General features: G+C 38.8%; 1 long non-coding RNA gene across 2 annotated transcripts in view; it reads left to right on the plus strand.

The window, feature by feature from the left end:
- LOC105223468 (uncharacterized) overlaps positions 1 to 26,834 on the plus strand; it is a 70,606-nt gene that overhangs the window by 41,363 nt on the left and 2,409 nt on the right. The window contains exon 3 of one of the 2 annotated variants that reach the window (XR_007421409.1): positions 26,355 to 26,541. The exons of the other annotated variant lie outside the window; for it this stretch is intronic. This is a non-coding gene — a long non-coding RNA (uncharacterized LOC105223468). The remainder of the gene's footprint in view (positions 1 to 26,354; positions 26,542 to 26,834) is intronic. 2 annotated transcript variants of the gene reach the window in all.

A 26,834-nucleotide genomic window follows, 5' to 3' on the forward strand; every position in this document is an offset into this window, starting at 1 on the left:
ACACAGCGACACGAGAATAGTAAAACACTTTCAATTGACGTTGCATAATTTGTTGCCTGTCTTTCTCCCTGTATTGTTTATGCCACACTCGATGAATTGCAGTGAATTCTAATACGCCTCGAATCACAGCAACAGCAACTGCAGAAGAAATAGCAAATGTAGAAAGAAACTTTAAAAGTTTTTCAACTAAGTCAAAATGCAGTTTCTGGCAACATTTTATGTTTTATGTAATATTATGTGCTCTCCTACCCCTGTCACCGTTTTGTGTCTTACATAATAATGATATATTTCTTGATACTGCGTCAAGGCGTACTTTCTTCAGCAGAAAACAATAAAATTTGCTCTAGGCTAACCATGATTTTTGCAAATAATCTCAAGCTGTCCATAAGACAGAATGAATAAGTCGAAAACATAATAATTGTCAAGATTTTAATATCTCTAGGAATGCCTTTAAAGGTATAGCTCACATAAAAAGAAAACATTGAAAAGAAGGTGCAATAGGTTAGGTTAGGCTAAAAGTTGGCTGTGGTACCTAGAGTTCCCATAAAATTAATGATGAAGACCTTCATAATTCGCCTGCTTTGGACGATGTCAGTTTTGGCTCCGTCTCCTAGTTCGGTGAAGGTGTGCCTGCCAAGAGGTTGCAGTCCTTTAAAAGCTGAACAATAGAGGAGAAAGTGCCTGAGTGTTTCAACCTGACCTTCTGCCATGCAACTCTGCCAATTTACATCCACCTGAACCTACTGAGCAATATCCAAAACAATACTCATACCATAACGGCAAGATGAGCTTTGCTAAAATCCGGCCAGAAATTATACTCGTCAATCAACGCCTGGTGCAGCGCTAGAACAATGACAGGTACACATTTCGATGTGAGCCAGGTAATTGTGCCTCATTTAGCTATTTCACCGCCAATGCAGTTATCAGCGATTTCGCACCAGGACTCTAACCAGCTCGACAATGAAGTAGCTTGATGTTATATCTGGTCAGGTTAAACTCAACTTGTTTAACTTTGAGCGCACAATTTGCAAGCTCAACGCTACTAACACTCTGCCGAATGCTCACCTCTCTGAAAGAAGCTGCTCTTCGGAAATGTACTACTACTTTAATCGTAGTCCCTTCTGCCTGAAAGATACTCGTCTGGTAGTCCAAAACTAAGCTTGACGGAGAGCTCCTTATAGAAGACTCCCCTCCAACATTTTCCCCTAGCAGCAAACCATCGACAAAGTAGCTTATTACGTCGCTTTTCCAGCGACTTCTCGTGTGTATACATATCACTGATCGAAATGTGAGCGGAGAAACCTCAACCAGTAATGGCATCTACGATGCATGGGTCCAAGTTTTCTCCAATGCACTTGAAGGAGAAAATAATGCTTAATAACCCAATGCCAATTTTATTTTTATTTCAAATTCCATAATTTTTATCGTATGTAAGGACGTAAAAGCCTACGATTCAAAGATGATGATCGAAATCCTGCAGTTCGAGATGACAGATTACTTCAAAAGCATGAATAAATTTCTATTTCCATTTCATATCGACCGTTCTACTTTTTCACTACAGTACAGGCAGACTGTTGCCATAGGCTCTCATTTCATTTCGTGGCTCTAGGTAGGAAGATATGTACATTGGATACCTGACGACGCACCTAAGACTTTACCTATAACATGTTTTTTGGTTAAATATCTACGAAAATCCAGGAGCATATGAATTCCCTCTTTTTCGGAGTCTAATTATAAGCTGGTGCTTGCGCTGGCTAGTTCATCTTCTTTACAGTTAACACTATGTTTTGGAACCCATTGCAGGTTTATGGCGAGATAGGATGTTCCACCAAGAGATCAAGGTATCATTTCACTATCTTTGATGAAACCCCAAGGAATTGTTGTGATTTCAAAGCCGCATGGCCATCCGCATATATAAATATTGTCTCTGTCGGACCAATATAGGCCTCCTTGAATCCCTTTTCATGTCACCCCTTTCACCTCTTCCCCGGCTTTTCAACGGAAGGCAGTATTGGGTATTTAAATTTAATTCAATAGGATTTAGAAAATCCGTTGTATTAGGTAGAAATATGAATATACAAACTATCTTAGAATGTCGTTATTATAAAGGACTAATAGGAACAATTTCATCAGTCTGGCTGGCTGCGTTGCCAGTTGCTTATAGAACAAGGTGTGGGCAGTAAATGTAAAGCAATGATTAAATCTTTCTTAGGAGGTCTTTCTCTTCCTCTGCTTCACCCGGCGGAATTTTGCTTGTCGGATCTTCTTGGAACTTTTCAAAAGCCATAAAGCAAAGCGATGTCGCTTGATAATGTCGAGCGGCTTAAGTAAGTTTTTTGACAAGACTTTCTGTTCGAAGTAGTCTAGTCCATTATTATTAATGTTCTATGCGTTATTTCAAGATTAGTAAGGCTCATTATAAAACATAAAACAATTTTGTCTCGAAACAACTGTCAAAATCTTTCAGCAATACTCAGTCCGTCCGTGATTTTTTATATTTAGTTCTGCCATTTTTAATCTCAAGAAATTCATTCTACAATCTTAGTCGTGATATTTAACTAGCTATGAAATCTGTTACAAGAAATAATTCGTATGCGATAATCATGGATCATCATGAAGTCCGCCGAACCGTTGAAGCGATAAATTTCCAAATCGAATTGTAGTGTAATTTCTCTAAGGTCTCTTCCTGATGCTCATAAAACAAACTAAATTAAGTTTGTACATTCACGAAGCACCTTGTCAACTAGCAAGCACTCCAGTCTTTAACAATTTCTCTTAAAGAAGCATACTTTCGGTGGTGAAAATTTAATACAACGGTCATTAAAGTAAATTGGAGCTTGTACGCCCCCACCATATTTTTCTGAAAAAAAAAATTCAAATAGCATGAGAAAGAAACTCTCTATAATTGCTGTCTTCGACAAACTGGCAGCGCAATAAATTGATTGTCGTCAAATTATTTGAGTAGGGTCAAGTGGGCAAGACAGAAAGCATCGGACTCTCAGCTAAATAAATATTGACAGTGTGTAGAATTGTAGGCAAACATGGCACTGAATGAACACAACGTCGAAAGACAGTGAAAACACTCTGCGAGTAGGTATTTATGCATCTGCTCACTTCCGGCAATAAACGAGCAGAACAAACGGTTCACTCGTGTGTATAAATTGTTGTCTTAGCTGCTCAATTAAGTGCAAATAAGTGGTTTTTGCGCGCCTGCAAATATGCAAGGACCATAAAAATTTCTAACAAAATTCCGTCCTCTACTAATTTGGCCTCTTGCTGCGTTATAATGTATATTTTCGTTGGTGACCAAAGAAATACGAAAAAATAAGCGTACGCACACATACATACACACCAACAAACAATAATTTGTGATTTATTTCCTTGAATATGAAATTACGATTTCACCGCACGGCTAGTGGACTTGGAGGCCGTGGTAGGAGTATCAAAAGCAAGCATTTCATGTGCCAGGTGTTTGAGTGCGGAAATGTATTATGTATCCCAAGCGTATAAGTAACTAAGAAACCACCACGTCACTTCAGTGCAGTTGCCAAAGCGAATACACGCCCAGATTAGTGACCAAACCAATACTGTCACAGTCGCCCTGTCCATATTTGCTTAATGAACGTCTCGTAAGCTGCCATGGTAGGCATATTCGAGGAAATTGAGTGGAGGCCCTCTTGAGTGGCAACGGAAATTATTGTGCAAAGGCTATAGTTACACCCTTGTTGTTGCTATTTATGAGCTTGTATTTGTCCGAAAAGGTATCAAGCGTAATGAAAAGCAGCCGAAATTACAGCAACAACTGCTGCGACAAGCATTGAATTTTAAATGTAATAAAAATGGCCTACAGCTGAATTGAATTCACACCTTGTCACTGGAATTTGTCGTTGATTTACGAAGCAGCACATTTTTTTCTTTATTATGTAAATGTTGCCCTGCATGCCCTGTAGGAAATCTGTACATTATGTTTCAATTATCAGACAATAGAAATTTAATGTCTAGTAAAAGCTGAGTTATCAATAACTAAGCATCACCAGGCAAAAATAGTCCTCAACTAAGATTAGGTTAAGGTAGGTAAGGCCGTCCATACAGCTTTGGCAAAGAGCGATCGACAAAATATTTAGCCGAACGTCTTTGCATAGGGCCAGCTCTGGTTGTTGACCAGCGTTTGCTTAGCGTACTTAGAAGATATCGTAAAACGGACAACGTTCATCAACGATGAAGTTGGCGCGCCCTACCTATCAAGATCATCAGCTTTTTAGTTTCCGGCGATTCCGCTGTAACCGAGCTCTCGTATATGTACGATCCAAAAATAAAAGACTACAAGAAACCGTCAACAAGTACACGGAACGTAACCCTTTATTTACGAGTCGACACAACTTCCTCTTCGGTTTTCCATACACTTTGTGAAGAAGATATGATAGCTTTAAACCGTAAAATGATTATAGAAAAAGAAGAAGTTCTCCTCCAGATTCCAGAACCTAAAATATCGATAGTTTAGAAAAAATGCCATATTTTTCTTTGCGATAAGTAATTCTGAAAACAACTTCAATTTATTTCGAAATACCTCCTTGGTAGGGTTCTAAAACTCTGCCTTACTTTGGGTCCGATAGCCGTTTACAAAGCAGCTCCACTTTCAGTTCTCCTCGTATTCGGGTTTTATCCACAACCACCACGATTCTCCCCAATGGGCCAGTCCGCATGAGCAGGTTTGAGCGAATTCCAAGAGCTCCTGCTCCTCGTGGTCCCAAAATTAAGTCACTGGTCAGACTTCGTAGGCGAAATTACTATCAATGAGCCTCCATACCGCTCTGGACTGGTGTCCAGTGATTGGACCCCATACACAAATCACATATACACACCACTCACACAAAAACTAACCCTAATTCCGAGTTAAACACCTTCGCTGCCTAAATAATTTACCCGCAAACGACCTTAACTGTTCGGCATTTCGACTAGGGGAGATCACATCGGTAACAGCTAAACTTCTTCAATCCAGCTAATCCCCATACCACTCAGATTCCTAATGTTCGGTACATCGGGCAATCTGCAATTACATGTACTTAATCCTGCCTTCAGAGGCATATGCCCCGTAAATGAAGAATGAAGTCTGGGTTACCCTCAACAAAACTAACGTTTCTAATGTACTCGTAAGTCTCTCGACCGTTAGGACTATTGTCTCACCTACATCTGACCCTATCATCTAGAAACCTACTGACCTCATTCATCGGTTAACGAACCGGTAACAATCTGCCCTTAAACAGCATTGTCACCGTTTCTTTCATCGTTATGCCTACCTCTACAGTTAAACCACAGGTATGTACAATTTGTAATCCTGTACACTCTGACTCAGACTACGCACAACACTTACAGAGTGGCTCGAACTGTCCAAGCAGAGAGTCCATGATGAAATTTCAAATATATGGATTACAGATGGAATCTTCGCGCAGCCACAAAGCACTCCAATCTTCACACTCCTATTCATACAGACTAGAAAGGCCATTCTGTCCGAAAAGAAGCTCCGACAAAGACTAATTTCCGGATAGCCAAGCTTCTCCATTCGTTGCACCACTCGATCCCCGCTTAGGTAGTCAAAGGCCCGCTTGACATTCTCACTAACAACATTCTGAACAAAAAACCAGGCATCCTCTACACTGCTTCGTTTCTTGAACCCATACTGCCTATCCGACCATATACCCCGCGTTAGCTCCTGAAACCGTTCCATATTAAATCTTTCCAGCACCTCCAAGTACTGGAAGGAGACTGATGCTCTGAAGAACAAGAATCTTATCATGGGTCTTCAGGACAGCAGCTAGAACAATAACTTTTCCACTCGTGTGGAATGTATCCCTCCCAGGCGAACTTATTATAAATAGCCTCCAGGTATTCCGGAATGGACTTCCACAAGCTGTTGCACACATCTCCGCTCAAAGTATCCAGACCTGGCGACCGTTTAGATTTAATTAGGCCAACATTTAAAGACAACTCAGAACTCCGTCTGTGTCTTTCTTCCATAAATCCACACTTCTCACATTTCCTACAGGGCATAATCGCATACAAATCTGTGCGCCGTAAGCTAACTGCTGAAAGGTAGCATAAATTACGGTTATGCTGCGTGTAATTTTGTGTCTGCATCGGTTCAACGTTGCTTCTGTGGTGTTTTTTTATTTTATTTTCGCTTCCTTTAAGTTGTTGGTCAGCATCTTGTGCAATCGGTGGTAGAATATAAAAATAGCTTTGATTTATTCTCTGCTACTTCCTGTGTGTGCTGCTCTCGAGTCAATTTCGGCTTTGGCTTAGCAAAATATTTTAATTAGAGTTTTATTTTCATTTTTGCGGGCATGAATAGAAATTTAATTTCGCAGCAGGTTTATGAATACAGATCTTTATAGATATTGTTTGCTTATGAAAGAGAGATCAAAGTGCGAGTCGATGGTGAGATTAAATTAAAATTCAAAACAAATCGCTTAGGAGCTGCTGCGGTGGAAAATATTGCTTCAAAAACTCAGTGGTTGATATTTTGGAAATTTAAATTTACTAAATGCGAATGCTAAAGATATTGAAACAACCAGACATTTCTATAGATGTATGTATTCAAAGATTTCATATATCTAAGATTTATTTCATCTCTCAAAATAATTCCATATAAACCGCTGTGGCAGCCTCAACTTCATATCAATTATGCTTTGTCCTAAATCAAGTACCTAGCACTAATTACATATTTAGTAATTGAGGCCAATGTAATGTGTGCTTATGCATAGTAGACTTGCCTAATCTGCACAAGTTTAAATTTTAATGACAACACAATTGTAACACACATTTACCACATGTAATTCAATCTGCAACACCAATAATGTAGACTTACAAACATATTGCACTAACTCAGCATTCATCTTTAAGTTGAATTATATAAACAGTGTGTGTATTTATAACATTTTTAGGAAGTATTTAAAGCTTCATAAGCGAAAGTCTATGTAATTTTGTTGTCTGAAGGCTTTTTCTTCCGTGCGGCTTGGATCTCTAAAGGAGCCTAGAGGCCAAAATCTCCCCAAAATTCTTATCCACGTCTCGTTCCTACAGCATATTTGCATTGTTGTCAGCGGGGTTCCGCTTCTTGAGGCTAACTTACATGCTACCTACGCCCCAAGCAACCTCTCCGAACTTTCCTATAATATATCTTCAGCCGACTATATATATCTGGAGAATATGGTTATCGGTGGCATTCTCATTTCCTGGATAGTGACCTTTATCATCACCCAGTCTTCCGTCGGCGCATAGAATTTTAGCATCTGAGGAGCCTAAGTGCATCTTCCAGTTTTAGCAAACGAGCTATGAATACCTTAGGTTTCCAAATGAACGGCATGTAACGGCGATCCACTATTTCCAGAACAGCGCCTCCTTATAGACCTTTAAACTTTGGAACCACTTACTTAACCCATAACACTGAGGGGACGTCGTTATATTTTATGATCTTGACCCCAGTAAGCCAGTCTGCGTCATCGAAAGTTGGCACGGGCGTGTCCGTATCCGCAACAGAATGAAACTACGGTCCATTTTTTCCAAAACGACGCAAGTCCAAGACCTTGGAACTTCCCAAACATTTCCTTTACTCATAGCAGTGGAGTGTCTTCCTTACATTTTAGTATTTCGACACCATTAAGCCAGCCTGCACCATCCCAAGTTAGAACAGGCGTAGCCGAATCTACAACCAATATTGCAAAGAGCGCATTCAGCAGTTTCAGATTGAACGCTTTTCATTGTGCCGAGTAATTTGTCCAAAGCGTCTAGCTGGCCTGTTAGCTGGCCGTCACTGCTGCCCAGGACGTTGCAGATTTCTCCCGATCGCGGTTTTACTTCCAGCTGACAGTTTCTTTTTTGGCTGCAAATTCCTTCTCGTTCCAATTTGAGAATTTCGGATTCATGGATGTGAACTACGACTGCGAAACATAGTATGTTCGGCTTTCCTCTATTTTTGTCGCAGCCGAGGCCAACCTTACTCCTTCATCTGGTTAGACTTGCAGATAAGTCTTTCGTGGACTTTTAGCGCCGGTTTATGAGTTTCTTTCGTTTTCTGCCTCTCCTTACTGGGTTTTGGCCTAGTCCTAGTCTTTTTCGCCGACAAAGCACCATTGACATCCTCCGAGTAGCATAGCAAAGCTCAATATTTCGTAGTGTTGGATCTTTTCACCCTTTCGAAGTTTGAGTTTTCATAGTCGTGTTACGTTGCAAAGCGAGTCTGGCAGTAGCCCTATAATCGCTGTGAACTGATCCCTTCATAACAGAGGTTGAACTACTGAAGACAAAGTAAGCAGTTACTTCTTCAAGCCACGTTTGGGCTAATATGCCAGACTGCTTTTCTTCTTTACTGACCTTCATGCTGAGTTTTGTTTTCAAGGGATCTCTACCCTTAGTATTTTATCACTTATTGCTTTAGATAATTATATTTGCCATATTTTGGGAAGAGTTTGCGACATGGCTAAGTCGACTTAGCTCGTCCTACTAATCAATTATATATGTTCCTTATGGGATCTCTGACTTATTCTTTTGGGTGTTACAAACATCGGAAGGCTAAGTTCGCGCGAGGTTCAGGTTTCAGCACCTTGCCTGCCACTTCTACTTGAAGGATACTACAGGGGTTTGGCAAGAGTTAATTGAGAGCTCCCGACAGAAGACTCACCTCTCCAGTCTTGAACTCTAGCTTCGATTCATCAGTGGAAAAGCTCACTGTGCCTCTTCTCTAGTGCATCCGCCCGTTATATACAGACAGTACATAGTACATATTTCACGAAGGTAAATGGGCGGAGAAGATACCAGCAGAAGTAGGCTTTGCGTCGCAGTGGTCCAGGTTATCTGGAATGTAGTCAAGGATTCGGAATATACGTCGCGAGGACCCTTAATGTGCGCAATGTACACATACGCCTCAATATGTTAAAGAAATGTTCTTATTAAAAGATGTTAAGGATGCTCTTTCCAGTCCAAAAATTTCAGTTTTAGAACACGCGCTTTTTATAACTCAATATTTTTGCATAAAATTATTAAAAAGCTTTTAAAATCGAGCTTCAATTCATAGCTACTTTATATTAATTAAATCCACTGAGACTTCTGCTATTACAACAACAAGCATGTTCCACAAATTTCAAAAATTCCGGGAATTCCGCTAAATATATCAAACCAGAGCATCTACTTATTTATAAATATCTGCCATTTCACTTATGACCAGCAGAAATTAACTGGAATTACATATTTCAACTCAAAATAGAATTCTACATTAGCGCCACTGATAAGCATGGTAAATGGCACACTGATAATTATCGGTAATGTTTTATAGACTTACTTACATAAGCCAAAGCACACATACACACTTCCATATGTTGTCTGCTTCATTAGCAACATTTCCGTTACTGACTTTTCGCTTAATTGCCATATTCCGCATTCCCGTGAAAATCAATCAACCCTTCCACTTCCTTCCTTCCACATGCCACAGCAGGTGGCATGCACCCGCCCCCACAACACACGCACACACACACACCACATTACAAACTCTGCTCTGCATTTATGAAAATGGGCATAACTAAGTGCGACTGCACTCGCATTGATAACTATTTATACGCGAAAGCATTTAATCGGAACAAAGCGACGTAGATTATCCCTTACACTGCGCCCTTCATACTAATTGAATCGGTTGGTAAGCTTCACTAATTAGTTAACTAATAATGCTATATACATATGAACGTAGGCAGATGAACACATACAGCTCATTTACAAGAACAACTCTGCAGATAAGGGATATAATTCGCCGTTATTGTTGCAACAGTCAATGATGTTTGTTGTGACATCTGTTGTGCCATTGTTGCCATGATAAACTTGATTGTTATGATTAAGTGTCAAATTACTTTCACACACATACACTAAGTGTACATATACTCGTACCTATATAATCTCATACAGAATACATGAATATAAACTTGGGGTCATTTATTGTGCCACCCTGAGACTGCATTAACCGCACAAGTCGCACGCATAGCAATATTTAGGCTTAAGAGCAGCTCCAAACTAATGAAGACATTTCCGACATCTATCCTAATCGTAAGGTAAATCTAATCTGATCTCGATTTTGATATTGATTCTATGAGCCGATATAGAATCATTTACAAATGTTGTAACTGTTTCAAACAGTATATTTACCAAATTCACTCTTTTCACCTTCAAAACTGATTTTAATTGCACTAAGTATTCTAAGTACTTCCAATGGACCCGTCACCGGAAGAATGTTATATGTTTTCATCATGTGTATATCCTAAAATTACCATATTATAACGTTTCGTATCCTCTGGATTATATAATAGAGCGCTGCAAATTTAGTAGCAAATGAGATAATGGTCTGAAGTGATGATATAAAAGAGATCCATTTCGAGATTTCCTACTTTTTTTAAGAAGAAACACAGAAACTTCAAATTTAATTCGAAAGAACATTCTTTGGTATTTATTTTTGGAAGAATATCTCTTTCAAATCTTAACCGCATTTACATCTCAGATGGTCCATGCATTATGTTCAGTTTTCGATGACTCGAACTCGAACTGACTTCGACTGGTAACTGGCGAATGACCCACCCAAAACGGGAAATTATCTGCTCACTGAAGTTTTCTGGCAATAAATCCATTGATTGATGCGATGTGTGCGAAGTGACGCCGTCTTGTAAAAACCAAATGTCATCTCAGCGACACGAGCTTCAATTTATGGCATCAAACAGTCGGTTATCTTGGCGCGATAACAATCGCCTTTGACGGTTATGTTCTCACCGGCATTATTTTTGAAGAAATATGGACCCATGATGCCACCAACCCACAGACCACTCAAAACCGTTGTTTTTTCTAGTTCAAATGGAAGCTCTTCGTCCCAAAACGTCGCTTGGGAAGATCGAGCGGATTTAGTTTGTACAAGCTATTCAATTTAAGATCTAACTTAAAATGCGACAAGTCGTTCCATACGAAAGTCTGAGTTGCTTCAAAGAGCGGATGGTCAGAATTATTAGTTTAAATTACTTTTACATTTATAAATTCGAACAAATTCAAAAAAGTTTATTAAACATCTTAAGAAAAATGTTAGTTCTTCTCTCAAGGGACTGTCCTACATTGACCATGTAGTTAAAACCGCTAATTTGGACCTTCTGAGTACAATTTCCAGGGTTCCAGTTAAGTTACTACAAGACAAATATCATGGACATCTGAAAACTGAAATAGATGCCATTGACTATCTGTTCTGATCTCCAGATTTACTTCCCCTGACGGCTTTTGAAATATTTGAAGTCCAAATATGAATCGACTATCATCGTGCCGAATTCATTTCAATACTGCTGAAGATGCTCGAAAAAGTAAACAACACTCAGCGAAGAAAACTCGTTTAACTGTGACCAAATTTCATCCAAATATCATCCCTAATTTCATCCAATTGAAAGGGGACTGGTTTCCCAATATCCCCTTGCATTCAAGCGCTGGATCTATGTACCTCCAGTGAGCTTGCCAGCAACCAGAACTTGTATGACTGCGAGATCTTTCTGACCTAAAGTGAGCCGTAAGAGGTCCTCCGAGCCATTGACACTTAGAAAAGTCAATCTCGCCGCAATTGGGAGTATTCTAATTCTACATTTTTCAACAGGTACACACCAGAGAGCTGCATTGGGTATGTTCGAACCTGTTCGATCACCCTCATTAAAAATCGAGCACGAGCGAGCACCACACTCGGCAGCAATGGGTTCGATCGAGTGGCACACCCGACAGCTGCTTTCTGAGTGTTCGAGTCTGTTTGATCATACTCTCTTCAAAACGATCACAAGCGAGTGTCCACACTCGACACCCGCAGCTAACCCGAAATGTGTTCAACTATTGCCACGGATACTCGGACAGAACACGGGTGTAGAAGAAATGTATCAAATTTTTCTGAGCAAAAATATGAGAAATTATTAATGTTGTATACACTTTAACAGTCAATATTATTGAAATACAGCATTTAAACTATATGTATGCATGTATCAAAGGAATGACGCATTTTAAAATTAAAAATATATTTGCATAACCATAACATAAGACCAGACAAGCTGTAACTGCCATTCGCAATTTTGCAACCAATAAAATCTTCTTTTTTCGGCCATTATTTTCAATAAATATCATGTAATACGTATCATATAACATTCTTAACACTCACAAAGCAAATTAATCAACTGTACTGACGATTACACATAAACAAAAAATGCTTTGCACACTCGAGCCTAAACTCGGACACTCGAATATATTGATCCGCAAAACACCCGAACCCAAATAAACACGTATGAACGACACTCGAGTGTTGTGATCAACACGTTCGTCTGCGCACAGTCGCTAACAAGCAATCCTTCTGCTCGTTCAAAGAAAGCAATACAAGCCGGTTTCGGGTAAGTGTTCGAGTGTGCACGGAAATTGTGTATCCGTTGCAGATCTCTGGTACACACACGGTTCGATAAAATGATGACGAGGTGGAATCATCTTCTTACTTTCAATTAGATTCAAATATCTCAGTAGACATACCTTTGGCAAAAATAGCGAAATGGGTGGGATTGATATTAACCGCCTTAAAAATTCGTGATGAGCCAAAAACGCTTCGACGATCTATGAAGTCTATGAGGGTGCACTTTATGGAGTTTCTAGATAACACAAGAGACAAACATGTGTCCAAGGGAAGTCCGTAATTTTTGGATCAACGCTACGATCTAACCTTATCTAGCATTTTATTACAACACAAAACATTAGTCAACTATTTTTCAAATATTGACTCTTTACCAAATACACTAGCGTAGCGGGCTTGATATTCGTGCACCTAACCTTAAATTATTTTATCACCAACCGGAAAATTCATAATTACAATGGTTGTAACCTTGTCGTCTCCCCTTTGAAATAGTTCAATTGCGCTCGAATTTCACACCTTTGACTTCTCCCTAAACCTCAACATGTTTACTAAGTTCTTTGCCTACAAGAATACCTTAACTTCACTGTATCGCATAGTACACAGAGCAAGAGGCTTTTATTACTCTCCCCGCAATCTAACATTGTCACTTCGCGAGCCTTGAATTTAGTTATTTCACGCCGTCATTAATGCAATCCGTATACTCGTATTTGCGCTGCCTAAACTGCTTAAGTTTCCAAAACTCGTTAGTTATCTAAAGAATATGTTTATGTAAATTCTAATGTAAATAGTGATTTGTATGTGTGTGTATAGTTGCCACCAGTTAGCAGTTAAAATAAACGGGAACACAAACTTCAACGCTTCACATAATTAACCAGTTGGAATTGCTTTAACGAATTACATAACTAGCTTACCGCGAATGAAAACTTTCGGCTTCCAAGCAATAAACCATTAATTCATATGAAAATTGCATAAAATTATGCATGTTTGGTGGGTGTGGGTGTGTGTACTAGTAAATAAATTAATTAGTTAAGACATCAGAAGCGAAAAGCGGCATGTAAATGTGGAAAGTGTTACAGCAGGAGAGAAAGTGTTGTAAATGGATAACCCTGCAGAAAAATCCAGTGGTGCCAAGATAGGGTTTAGCTCGGAAAATTATTTGGTATTCAACCTATTATCCGTGAAAGTTGTAAAAACTACACACAGTTAACTACTTAAGAAGATATAGCGGTACGGTATCGATAACTTTCGATACTTTTTCAGTTCAAGAATGAGTTCCGTGGATGGCAATTAAAATGGCAAGAACTGCGTGTCATTGATTGTTTGGCGCTATTAGCATTAAATTCATATGATTTTTTGATTGTCGTTTCTTTAGATTTTGTAAGCAACTCAAACACGAAAATATGAAAAATTAAACAATTTTACATAAATTTCGTAAATATTATGAAACAAAGTCAACATATATTTTTATTTTTATTGATAATAATGTTTTTTGACTATGCTATAGGAAATTTAATATTTGTTATCGACATATTTATTTTCATTCAAGTGTAAAAACATTTCTGAATAATGAAATGTAATAGATTTTGAGACTGTCACTTACAGAATAGCAAAATCATCTCAAGTCTCAAAAATTGTCTCTAACTCAAAATCTCAATTTTAGAGACTTGAGACTGTCTCACGTTACAGAATCGCACGGTTAGTTAGTCTTTACCTTCCAAAGGCGCGTGTATAAATTTAAGAGCCGTCGCATCATTAGTTTGTAAAGTCGAACTCGAAGCAAAAACTTGGCTTGATGATAAGTTTCCGGTCATAGCACCAGGAAACCCAACCATTGGGGAAATTAGCACCGAAGACAGCGAACGCAGTGGACGCCCAAAAGAGGCTGTTACCACCGATGAAAACATCAGAAAAGTCCACAAAATAAATTTGGATGACCATAAAGTGAAGTCGTACGAGATAGCAGACACTCTACAGATATCAACTGAATGTATACATCATATCATTCACGAATACTTGGGTATGAGCAATCTCTGTACAAAGTGGGTGCCGCGCGAACTCTCTTTTACCAAAAACAACGACGATTTGATGATTCGGAACAGTGTTTGGAGATGTTCAATCATAATAAACACGAGTTTCATCGATAAGTGACAATGGCTCCATCATTTCAGTCCGAAGTCCAATCGACAGTCATCCGAGTAGACTTCACCCGGTGAATCCGCTCCAAAGCGTGGAAAAACGCAACAGTCGACTGGCTAGATTATTGCGTCTCTATTTTGGGACAACCCTGATTACTGCTTTCAGCCAAACAGTCAAGGTAGCGATTGAAATTGCAACCTTCACGCCGAGCAGCTATACTGGCTTTAAGTTCACTGTCTGCAAACTTAAAACTTGTCAAGTGGTGCTTGAACTCAATAGCAACAGCTTCAAGATTTTTTCATATCAGACCTATATGGGTGCCTAGTCACAGACGAATTGGAAACGTGGTAGATGTCCGATGTCTTCTTACATTCTATCGTTGGACCCATATTAGTACCTTAAGTGAGCTTGACAAGCGTTGGTCAACGACCAGTACATGTGCGACCGCGAGATCCTTCTGGTAGGCTGGAACTTTTCAACTGACCTGTTAAACTTTTACTCACAAATATGTATATACCTTTTATATGCATTTCTACAAAGTAACCTTGTGCTTAACTTTCGTTCACGGTAGGCTTACCAGCAAAAAATCGTCTTCATGTAGCACGCAGCACGTTTACAGTATTTCTAGTTGGAGACCTTGTAATATACTAATATTCTACGACTTTTTTTTGGGTATCCTAACAACTCCCTAAAGTTATACGAAGAAAATAATATCAAGAAGTTTCAAATCTAATGAAAAGAATAACTTTTCCAAAATGTGATCCAATATAAGTTGAAAAAGGTTTGTATTCTGCATTACAACTCAGATTGCTTCTGCTGTTTTATCACTTGCGCCATCTGGAGGAACTGATTTATCGAAATTCCCAAGCCACTAAAGGGTTTCTGAGGAGAATTGCTATCGCCTTCCGACGGAGGACGGCCTTATTGTAAACATTTTTTGATCTTAGGCAATAACTGCACTAGAACCCTTATCCAAAGCAAAATCTAATAATTTCTAACTCCCATATTCTGACGACAGCTTACTATTCTATTGTATGGAATGGTACTTTACGGTAGACTAAAATCTTATTTAATTTTCATTAAATCGAATTTTAAGTTTCTTGAACGCTTTCCGGGGAGAGTACATTAGAGACTTCTAGTCGGAGAAAAAGTCCTACAATACCGCCAATGTTAATCGTGAATCGTTAGACAATGCTAACAATTGAAGTCCTTCAAAGGCGGCTTAAAATTTGTTCGGTTCGCAGTTTTCCCCACAGTATAAGTGGAAACGCAGCAAAATACCAAACCCACAACCCACCACAATCACTGAGTAGCACTAGTTCGACTCTTACCCACATTGCATTAATTATAAGACTTGTCGTGTGATAACAAGGTGGAAACTTTATGTTTAACAGGTTCTGATGTAGTTAACTCAAGAGCTCACATGCACACCTTTTCCTACCCACTTCGTGTCAGCCCACACACGTACTCAACCTAAACCGGCGACTTTGTATTTTAGTGCTCATAATGCGCTTGTAATGCGTCCAACTGGGATTTATCACGGCCTAGTTTAAGGAGAGAGGACGGGCTCATATGAAGGTAGACGCTTTTCACAGGCCTCTTTCACTTTCTTCGCTTTCGCTTGTTTAGCAAAGCTTACCGTATGTGTTTACCTGCCTTTCATTATTCGCCTCAGTCATTTAACACTAACGGTATCAGGAGTAAGGCTGGCGGGGCATTTCATCTCATTTTAAATGCGCGCAACAATTTCACCGCTGAGAATACTTCGCGCGCACGCAACAAAGCACCCACCCACCGCTCACACCATAAACACACTAGTCAAAGCTTAAATGCCTGCGTGTGAATTGTAGGCGTGCCCAAGTGGTGGGCCGTTGAAGTAGCAGCGCCGACAACGCCAAAGCGGCAACAAAGTTTTAACCTCTTAGCACAAAAGTTAAACTACAGCCGAACTTCTAAATCGACGCTCGGGCTGCGTGTGCGGCGGGGGCAAGCCCGGCATTAACCCCTTTTAATGGCTAACAATGCCAAACAAAATGCTACTCAAGATTATGCGCGGCCGGTGCGGTGGCTGTGGCATGAGCTATGAAGACGTGGAGTGGTTAGCGTGGCATAGCAGACGCTGATGAACGTTGCCGCGTAGTCGTTGTTTTTGTTGCTTTTCTATTATTACTGTTTCTATTTAACGGTTATTTTTATTGCACGCACACACAGTGCAATTTGCGGGGCACGGCTCGTTGTTATCACAGTTGTTGGAGTTGTTGCTAGTGCCACTTTTTTCCTGCTGTTAATGCTGCTCGTTTTACGGCTAGTAAATGCCATTTCCCCGAATATTATACAGGGTGGTGTGAGTAAAAATTAAGTAAATTTTGGGCTATGATGGCACCTGGACCTATATTGAAGAGATTGAATTCCAATTAAAACGTCCATCCAAAACTCTTAGTAAGGAAACAAGAAAAGAAACCGAGACTGGAAACTATACCGGAAACTCATGTGAAATATCCCTCAGCTACCATAAAAACGTTTGCCTCGAAGGAATTTATTACTCGTCTAATAATGAGATCGATGAAATCGTTTCCTGTTATAGTCTTTGACCAATCCAATTCAGAATCTTTTAGAATTTTCCTGGTCTTCCCGTCCCAACTTCCTTACTCTTATAGATTTGCTTGGTTCTAGGATAGTTAATTGACATTTTGCTCCTCGGACGGCATTTCAAGCACCGCACTGCTGCGCTATCTCCATTTTATACTATATGCTAACCCTGTAACTTTCCTGACATTCTTATATCACCCTTGAATGCTTACTAAAAAATATTGCTCGATTTTAACCTTGCAACGACACAGTGTCATAGTTCCGAGAGAGAGAGTGTTTCTGAAGTAGTATATCAGTTTCAAAGCAGATTTTGTCGAGCGCCTCTTTCTGCTTGAATATAACAGCCTACCCTCGAATTCAGTATTCCCGAATCGATCTACAGCGCGTCTACATTTGAAAGATTAGCTTAGTACCTGGGGATCAAGCTTGGAAGGAGGGCTGATGGAGGGGTTTACTGTCATGAGCTCTCTATCAACTCTAGCTTCAGACTTCCTGACTTCAGCGAAGTGACCATACACTCAGGTAACAGAGCGCCAATACTAGCCCTGAACTCATTAACAGTACGTTCAAGGTTGATTAAGGAGTACCTAACCTCGCTATCTATAGCATCGAGTGACTTTGTGATAAGACTAGTACGAGTATGGGTGCCAGGCCACAGCGGAAGTGCAGAAAATTGTAAAGCTGATGAGCTAGCAACAAAAGGCAGTCTAGAACCGCTATCGGTAGAATGGTCCGTGATACCGTTTCCTCTTGTGTTTTAGTACTAGATAGCTGGGCTTCGCGGAGGCTTAGCCACCGCTTGGCCATAATCGATACATGCGCTATCACAAAAGCCTTTTGGCCCAAGATCAATCGCAAGAGATCTAGGCTAGTGTCACCCTAATTGTGGGGCTTTTAACAGACCATTGCCCTATTGGTGTCCACTCAATAAAGCTGGGAATCCTACCAGACACCATCTGCAGAAGCTGTATGGAAGAAGATGATGTGAAAACAACTCAACACTTCCTTCTTGACTGTTCCGCATTAGGGAGGTCAAGACTTAAAGACTTGAGAGCGCATACCTTCAGACATCCCATCGAACTTTGCCCCAATTTATATTAAATAGTCTTCATTACCCGTTCTGTAGATCTTTCTTAGAAAACATTGTACTAAAACTTCTTTTTCGCAACATTCTAAAAACTCTTTCCTTTCTTAAGTTCAATTCTCATGCCACACCCTGTTAGACGACATATGTTACAGTGTACTTATGCGTCGTTTGCTTGAGGCGACCACTTCTCAGTCACTCACTTCGTAATGAGATCATAATATTTTGCAACGCCAGCGACAACAAAACCAATGGGGCTTCTAAGTGGCAACATTACATACAAACATTGTCGGAATAGCTTGATGCTTTACTAACACCAAGGAAACTGTAGAGATAATAATAATATTATTTAGTTGAAAGTGTTTGCGAACTTACAAAAGGAAACATTGAATAGATTTGAATAGTTGGAAATGTTCTCGGGTTTTTACTCACAACATTCGTATTTAAAGTTTTTTTTCTATATTCAACAAGCGAAATGTGAGTAATAAAATTTTTTTCTGCTTCATTGGTTCTTGGTGCTCCGGAAGTGGTTTCTTCGTTTGGCAAGTTAACGCCAGTGTGAAACTCGACGAGAAGTTGGTTTCGATTCGTTAATAGTTCCAGTAGTGTACTGGTTTGTACCTTTCGATATTCTATTGCAACACTTGGCTAAAGCATCTGTCGAACTCTTGACGGCTTCTTTAAAGTTAAAGGCTTAAAACTATTTCATAACCTGTGACCGCACACTCAATCCACAGTCTACGAGTAACATCAAGTAATCATTACAATCATTAAGGAGCTTAGGACCTGCAAGGAAACCTTTTTTTCTTAAAAGTAGTAAGGAATATTTTGTATTTTTGAAAGGGTATTATAGTTCAAGTGCAAACGAAGTTAACGTTTTCTCTTGTTTAGTACGAAGTTTTGCCAAAACCTGAACATATTTACCCACCTTTGATCTTCCCGAATTACACTCCAACGGAGTGGAGGTCTATCTCTTCCTTAGCTTCTACCGGCGAGTACCGAATCGAAAGCTTAGAAAACTGGAGTGTTTTCTTCCCTCCGGACAACATGACATAGCCAGCGCACACGCTGTCTCCTGATTCGCTGAACTACGTCAAAGTTGCCGCATTTGCATATAGAGAAGACTTTATTTTTGAGTTTACTCAGTCTAAAGTAGCACCTGTTGGCAAGTGTGATTCTGATTTGGATTTAAAGGTTGATATTCTTGTTGGTGTTGATGTTGGTTCCAAGATAGATGATTTTATTTACTACTTCAAAGTTACGACTCTGAACAGTGACGTACGAGCCAAGTCACGAATGAGATGACTGTTTGTTTGATGACAGGAGATATTTCGACTTGTCCTCGTTTACAACCAGACCCATACGCTTCCCCTCCTCATCCACCGAACGCAGAACACCGAACTAACGAACCGGTTTTTAAGCTGTACACTCCTATAGAAGATTATAGCCTCTCTACTAAGATCTACAGCCCGTATTAATTTCTCCAGCAATAAATTCAAGGAATCAGACGTAAGGAACCTCCTTGTCTGAAACCTCGTTTGGTATTGAACGGCTCGGATAGATCCTTCGCGATCCTGATGGAGCTTTTGATGTTGCTTAACGTCAGCTTACACAGTCGTATTAGCTTTGGCAAGTTCAGACATAGCGAGAGTTCCTTCTTGTGTCGAAAACGGCTTTAAAATCGACGAAGTTTGGGTGTTTTGATCTTCCTTTCACGGGTCTTTTTCAAGACTTGGCGCATGGTGAAAATCTAATGGATTGTAGATTTTCCAAGTCTAAGGCCATACTGGCAAGGTCCAATCTGTTTGTTTAGTCTTTGACACACTACGCTCGATATGGCTTTATATGCGACACGTATATTAAGGAGGCTTATCGCACGGTAATTGGCGCGGATTGTAGGGTCACCTTTTTTTATGGATTTGGCTGAACATACTTAGGTTGCTATCATCGGGCATGCTTTTATCCGACCATATCTTGCAAAGAAGTTGAAGTATGCATCTTGTCAGTTCTTCGCCACCGTATTTGAATAGCTCGCCCGGAATTCCATCGGCCCCTGCCGCTGTGTTGTTCTTCATATGAGTAATTGCTATTCGAACTGAATCATCTACGGTAAATGGAACATCTATTCTATCGTTATCGATTGGGGTCTCGGGTTCGCCATCTCCAGATGTTACACTTTCACTGCCGTTCAGCAGGATAGAGAAGAGGTCCCTCCATAACTTCAGTATGCTCTGTCCATCAGCATCTAGATCATCACTTAGGGTCCTACAAGAGTATACTCCGGTCTCGAAACCTTCCAGTAGTCACCGCATCTTCTCGGTGAATTTTCGAGCATTACCTCTGTCGGCCAGCTTCTCAAGCTCTTCATACTCACGCATTTTGGCTTTTTAGTTTTTTTAACTTTCGTCGAAAACAACAAATAAAGCTTTGAATGACACATTTCGCTTTTCTAAAATCAACCTCTTTTTTAGGAAGTATCAAACTTCATCTTCGAAGTCTTCTTCCACATATTAAGGATTATCAGGCAAATAGATTTATAGAGACGTAATCAAAAGTCATTACATCCTGCCATTCAGCTAGGTTTGGACAAGTATATGCATACAACCCCATAACCTCATCGATTATTCTGAAAAGTTACAAGCAACCGTTAGGTGAAGAACTCTCTTTATTACACTCTTTTGCAACAAGCTATGTTGGTGCAAAACAAAAAAGAAGAAAACAAAATTCAACCGCAAATCAAAAATTTCTGTCAAACCGCAGAAACACTAAAGTTTAATTTCCACTCAAAGCAAAAGCGACAAAAACAAAAGCAAACGACGAGCAGAGAAGAAAAAGAAGAAGAGGAAAATTTAAATTGCTGCAGCAGCAAGTTTGCACAGTCAGCAGTCAGTCAGTTAGCAACGCTTCGGTAGCGCTGAACACCTAAAATTTTTATAAAATGCATTTCTTAAATTGAAATGTCGTCGTCGTTTTCGTGTTGTTGTTTTTGTTGTTATCGCTGTTGCTGCCGTAGTTATCGTAGTTCTTGTTGTTGCAGCCGTCCTAGACGCTGCATTTGGCCACAAAATCACAAGCAACTGTATGCAAGTGTGCGAATGTTGGCACTAATACACATGCACGTGCACATATACATATGTGTGCGTGTGCAACTGTGCATTTACTTTTTGGTGGCGCTGCTGTCGATGCTGCCGCTGCGGTTGCAAGCTCTCAACGCAATTCCTTCGCCTTGTAGTAAAATTCCATTTAATGGCTGTGTGAAGTGACTTGTCTTGTGTTGCCACTGACAGACTGCATAGATGAAGGCGGGTGCACAGGCACACGCATACATATTCATACATGTATGTGAACATATATATGTACATATATGACGATATGTATATGTCGTTTGCTGCGGCAAGATAATAATATTCACTTGCACATAAAATAAATATGTTACCGTATGCGTGTGTGTATGTGTGTGTGCATGCTGCAGCTGCTCTCACCAGAGCCCGGGTCCCAAGACACCGTGGCAGCACTTCACTGTGTAATTCACTTCGTACTCTTTAGCTGCGATTGTTGGCGGCGACGGAGCCTTTCTGACTGCGCTGCAGCACTTCTTCTCGGTCTTAACTTCATAGCTGAGCCTTTGAGTGTTGTTGCCAATCCATGTATGGTCTGTGTGTGTGCGCGCAAATATGCGTCGTGGCTATGGAGGCGTCTTTCAACTGCTTTTTCATTTCATATTCAACTCTTTTTTGCTTTGCCATCACTTGCACACAAACCCAAGCACACATATATATACATATGTGTTTGAGTGTGTGTGTTTGTATCAATTTTGGTATTCGATAAATATTTAAATTCCCTACATTTGACAGTTATCGATTTACGAGTAACTGCGTGCAGTTCTTTTATTATTTGCCTTTTTTTCTTCGTTTTTCTTCGTACTTTTGCATCGTCTAATTTAAACCTCGCTTCGTGAAAATAAAATCAGCCAAAGAAATAAATAATAAAGTTTTTGCGAGTCTCTGCATATATGGAAATGTTGAGGTTGAAAGGAGGAGAAAATTTGACAGTCGCTGTCAAGCGATTTCGTTTTGACAGTACAGCATAAATTTTGCAAGGCGCATTGATGCTGCAGCAGACACAGGCACAAACGCATGCATGTGTATAAAAACCTACACAAGCACACATATTTCAATTTCATGATGTAAGAAATGAGGCGGTAATTTATTTTCTTGAAATGATTTTTACTCGAAATTTTTTACATACTATATATGTACATACATGTATGTATATAGATAAATTTGTACCTAGAACTGGAGTTAATAAGTCGGTTCATTTTTGACAGCTTAAATGTATATATGTATAGACTTTTCTCAAAACTACATCTCTATTGACTTCAGTTCTTCAACCGCACTATGTCCGTCAAGTCTACCAACAATTGCTTATCTGTCATAGATATTTAGTATGTGAAGTAGTGGTAAACAAAGTAAACTCAAATTGCCTACAAATAGGCGCATGCTTTGAGATTACACAGTGATTCGATTTTTCCCCTATAAAATCGCGTTTACGACAAATATTCTGCGGATCATTTTTAATAACTGTGTCTAAGAGACTATGTGTCTAAACCTGTTTCAAACCAGCGCAGGCACATAAAACGGAAAAATCGGCTACCTGTAAATCAACCTCAATTAAGGACCTCTCCGAGTCGATACCAAAGGAGGTTTCAGGCAAGGCGACTCCCTTACTTACGAGTTCTTCAATCTACTCCTGAAAAAAATTCAAGCTTCAGATCCGAATAGAGAAGGTACAATCTTCTAAAAGACATCGATATCTTTGACCATGACAACCGCGCCTTTAATTCTACTTCATTCCCTTTGGAAGGAGTGCAGGACCAAGTATTTCCTTTCATCAAAAAACGGATCATTCACTCACGACTGAACTCCTCATATATGTAAGTAGTTATGTTGAAACAAGTTATGTTCAATTTCATTCAAGGGGGACTTATAGGAAAAGTATACATAAATTACATTTTTTACATTTGGTTTTTATTCATTTCTTCTGAAATTAATATGGCTGATACGATTTTCTAAATCTTCATTGTTGTTTAGTAGCTAATTTGTGATTTTAAAATATTGGGTTGTCAAAAAAGTCTTGCGGTTTTTTTATTGATTTTTTTATTTTATTGAAATTGAAATGAATTTTTGATGACTCGTGCCCAGCTCTTGACCGATGCTACGGCTGCTACTATGCCGATCACTTTCGACCAATTCAGCAATTTTATCGCAATTTTCGACGACAGGCCTTCCGGAGCGTGGCGCATCTTCGACCATCTCTACACCAGAACGAAAACGTTGAAACCATCGTTGTGCGGGGGAAATGGAGACTGTATCGGGTCCATAAACTGCACAAATTTTATTGGCGGCTTGAGATGCATTTTTGCCTGTATCGTGGTAGTACTGTAAAATATGCCGTATTTTCTCTTTATTTTGCTCCATGTTTGCGTCGCTATAACTCACGAGCGACTTAAGAGAAACGACAATCAATCAAACACGTGTTAGCGCGTGAAATGAGCTTTCCAAAAAGGTATAGCATGACCCGATGCGACGAATAAAACTAGAACTACGCGCTTTCAGCGCCAACTAGCAAAAATACCGCAAGACTTTTTTGACAACCCAATACTTTCTGCGCCCTAGTTAAATGAAAGCAATAATTTTTTTTACCTAATTTTTTATTTAGTTTCTAAAAAAAATTTATCATAAATGCTATATGTATGTATATTAAGGGATGCAAAAATATCTCAATTTGTACAAAAAGAAAACTATAAGAAAGCAGTCCCTAGAACCATATATTTTCTTCGAAATTCGGTATAATAATTGGCTTTAATATGTCAAGCGAGCTGACAACTTCAGAAAACGCTATTCTCATATTTAATTTCACTTAATTCAACAGAATGTTGACATTTTTTTTTACTACTTTGCCCTTCATCTCTTTAATTATATATTTTCTTTTTTTATACAAAATTGTGTAAAGGTGAAATTTCGTTTCAATGTAGATAGGTAAACTTCAAGTTCTATCTTAGACATTCACTCGTGGCCACGCAAACCTTACCACTCAAAATTTTCAAGTATTGTGCACATTTGATTACATTTTTTAGCGGTACAGAATTTTTTTATTTAGAAATAAGTTAATGACATGTTATTAATAAAAAATATTAAAGATAAATCAAATGAAAGATAGTGAACTTTACAAAATGAACTCGAAATATAAGAGACTGACATGCGTGAAAAAATTATATTTTTTATTTTTTAATTTAATTTCATTTAACCTTTAACTGGTGACAAGCGGTCTCACAGGCCGAACGGAGTCAGTGAAACATCATTTCACCCCCTTCCTTGCGCCTCCTTGGTTTCAACGTCCCAGTAGCTTCTAGTTTAGTTGCGTCCACACCGTACAGCGGGACAGTTGCGTCGTATTGTCTCATATCGACAAGTTACATCGACATAAACTTCGGCATGGGCCTCTCAGACCTTACGTCACCACTTGTGTAACTTTTTAATATAATTTTTCTTTATTGTTTTTTCGTATTTTCACGGTTATTACTAGCAATGAGTGATTCCAAACCTCCTAAAAAGAAGCGTAAGGAGTTAGGAGTTAAAAATGTAGTGTCGAACAGTGTGATTGAAGTTTATTTGGCTCAGGAAGATTTAAGTGGATCAGAAGCTGAAAATGTTCCCAAAATCTAGACCAAAGTGATCACGACTCGCAGCGAACAAAGTGCTTCTGAAGATGAAAAACTAATTCAAGGGAATCAGCAGTCAGAAAGTGACAGTAATGATGAACCGTTATCAAGATTTGTTAGATGTTTCTTTGGTAAGAATCGTTTTAAGTGGGCAAAAAATTCGCCAAACAGAGTTGCACGAACAAGCCAGCATAACATTATAGCTTGTGTGCCGGAATCGAGGTTGAATGTACACGACGAAAGAGACCCCTTTTCACTGTGGAAGAAAATAATGAGTCCGGATATCTTAAAAGAAATATTGAAGTGGACAAATGAGAAAATTCGTGAACTCACACAGAGTTAGTTACTTAGCGCGTATTTTGGGTTCTGATTTGCTACCAGAACCCCAAAACTCCGAGGATATACCAAAATCATGGAAAACCTGTACCAGATGTCCTCCTAAGTTAAATCGCAAGTCTAATTACCAATGCCATTCATGTAGAAAACATGTATGCTTGCAGTGCGCTAAACAATTATGCCCTGACTGCCAATAAAAATTACCAAAGATTGACCATTGCCAGTTTTTAAAATTATATTTGTGATTACATATTTTATTTTATTTTTGTTAATAAATATACCTTAACTATAATGATAAATAGTATTTTTGTTATAATATGGTGATTTAATTTTTTTTTGAGCGTGATTATTGATCTTATCTCTGGATTTTTGATTTTAGTTCCTACATAGATTGTATTGAGTAGTTTTATTTTATTATTTTATGTATTCATTTAATGATTTGAAAGACTGCAGTAAGCTATCGTATATAGTTTCGATGCTATAGACAATGTAAAGCAGCGGCCTCTTAGGCCGCTCGTCACCAGTTAAGTTACACAAAAACCATGTCACCAGGCAAAGGTTAAACTATTTTTGAAATTAATATTTTATTTTCTTTCTAATTGAAACACGAAGCAGGTTTATCACTTTAAAAACAATAAAATCGTCAGCTTTTGTATAAGCACAGAAAGCCTAATTTGTGTTTTACTCATTAAACGTGATAAATTAAAAACTATAATTATAATTATGCTTACTAAAAACATAGAAAAAACAAATTTGATTAAAATTCCGAACGAACAAAAAAGTCCAAAAAAAATAAGAAAGTATAATGGTAAGGTTTGTGTGACACCGAGTGTATCTGCGAAGTATTACACCCTAGATGATTATTTCTATTTATTTATCAAATAAGTTTCAAACCCTGTTATTATTTTCATAAAATAAATAGCTTTTAATTTTAGTTCTCCGACTAAAATCACAAATATCACTAACTTATTACTTATATACTTATTTATACATATGGCTATAACTAAATACATAAATACATATGTGTTTCTTTACTTATTACCTTTTAGGTCATTCAACAGAGGCTCAGAGATGTTGAGTATTGCATACTTTCAGGCGTCTTCATTAGGCGAATTTCATCAGTGGCTTTATATTTTTGGCTTACTATAAATGTGTATATGCGTCATCAATACGTGACATAAGCTTGCTTTCGCTCCACCGCCACTAGAGCTGAATCAATTGCACACATTACAAGCGGTAGGTAAAAACCGACCCAACTGTAAAATCATAAATTTTATAATATGTATTCGAACACTCATATTGTGTATGACTACTATAGTGACCGTGGCCAGATTAGATTATGCCTAGCTAACGACGTCTAATCATAGACAACTGAGTAGCCAGTCTCTAGTTTAGGTTTATTATTAGGTTACCAATCCTTATTATATATAGTATTCAGAAATGGACTGCCAAGAACAAGAAAATAGGAATTCCTTAATTTTCCTTTACTAAATTTACCAAATTTCTTCTTCATAAACTCATTATTTTTT

This window comes from Bactrocera dorsalis, chromosome 1 (assembly GCF_023373825.1).
Source record: "Bactrocera dorsalis isolate Fly_Bdor chromosome 1, ASM2337382v1, whole genome shotgun sequence".
NCBI lineage: Eukaryota > Metazoa > Arthropoda > Insecta > Diptera > Tephritidae > Bactrocera > Bactrocera dorsalis.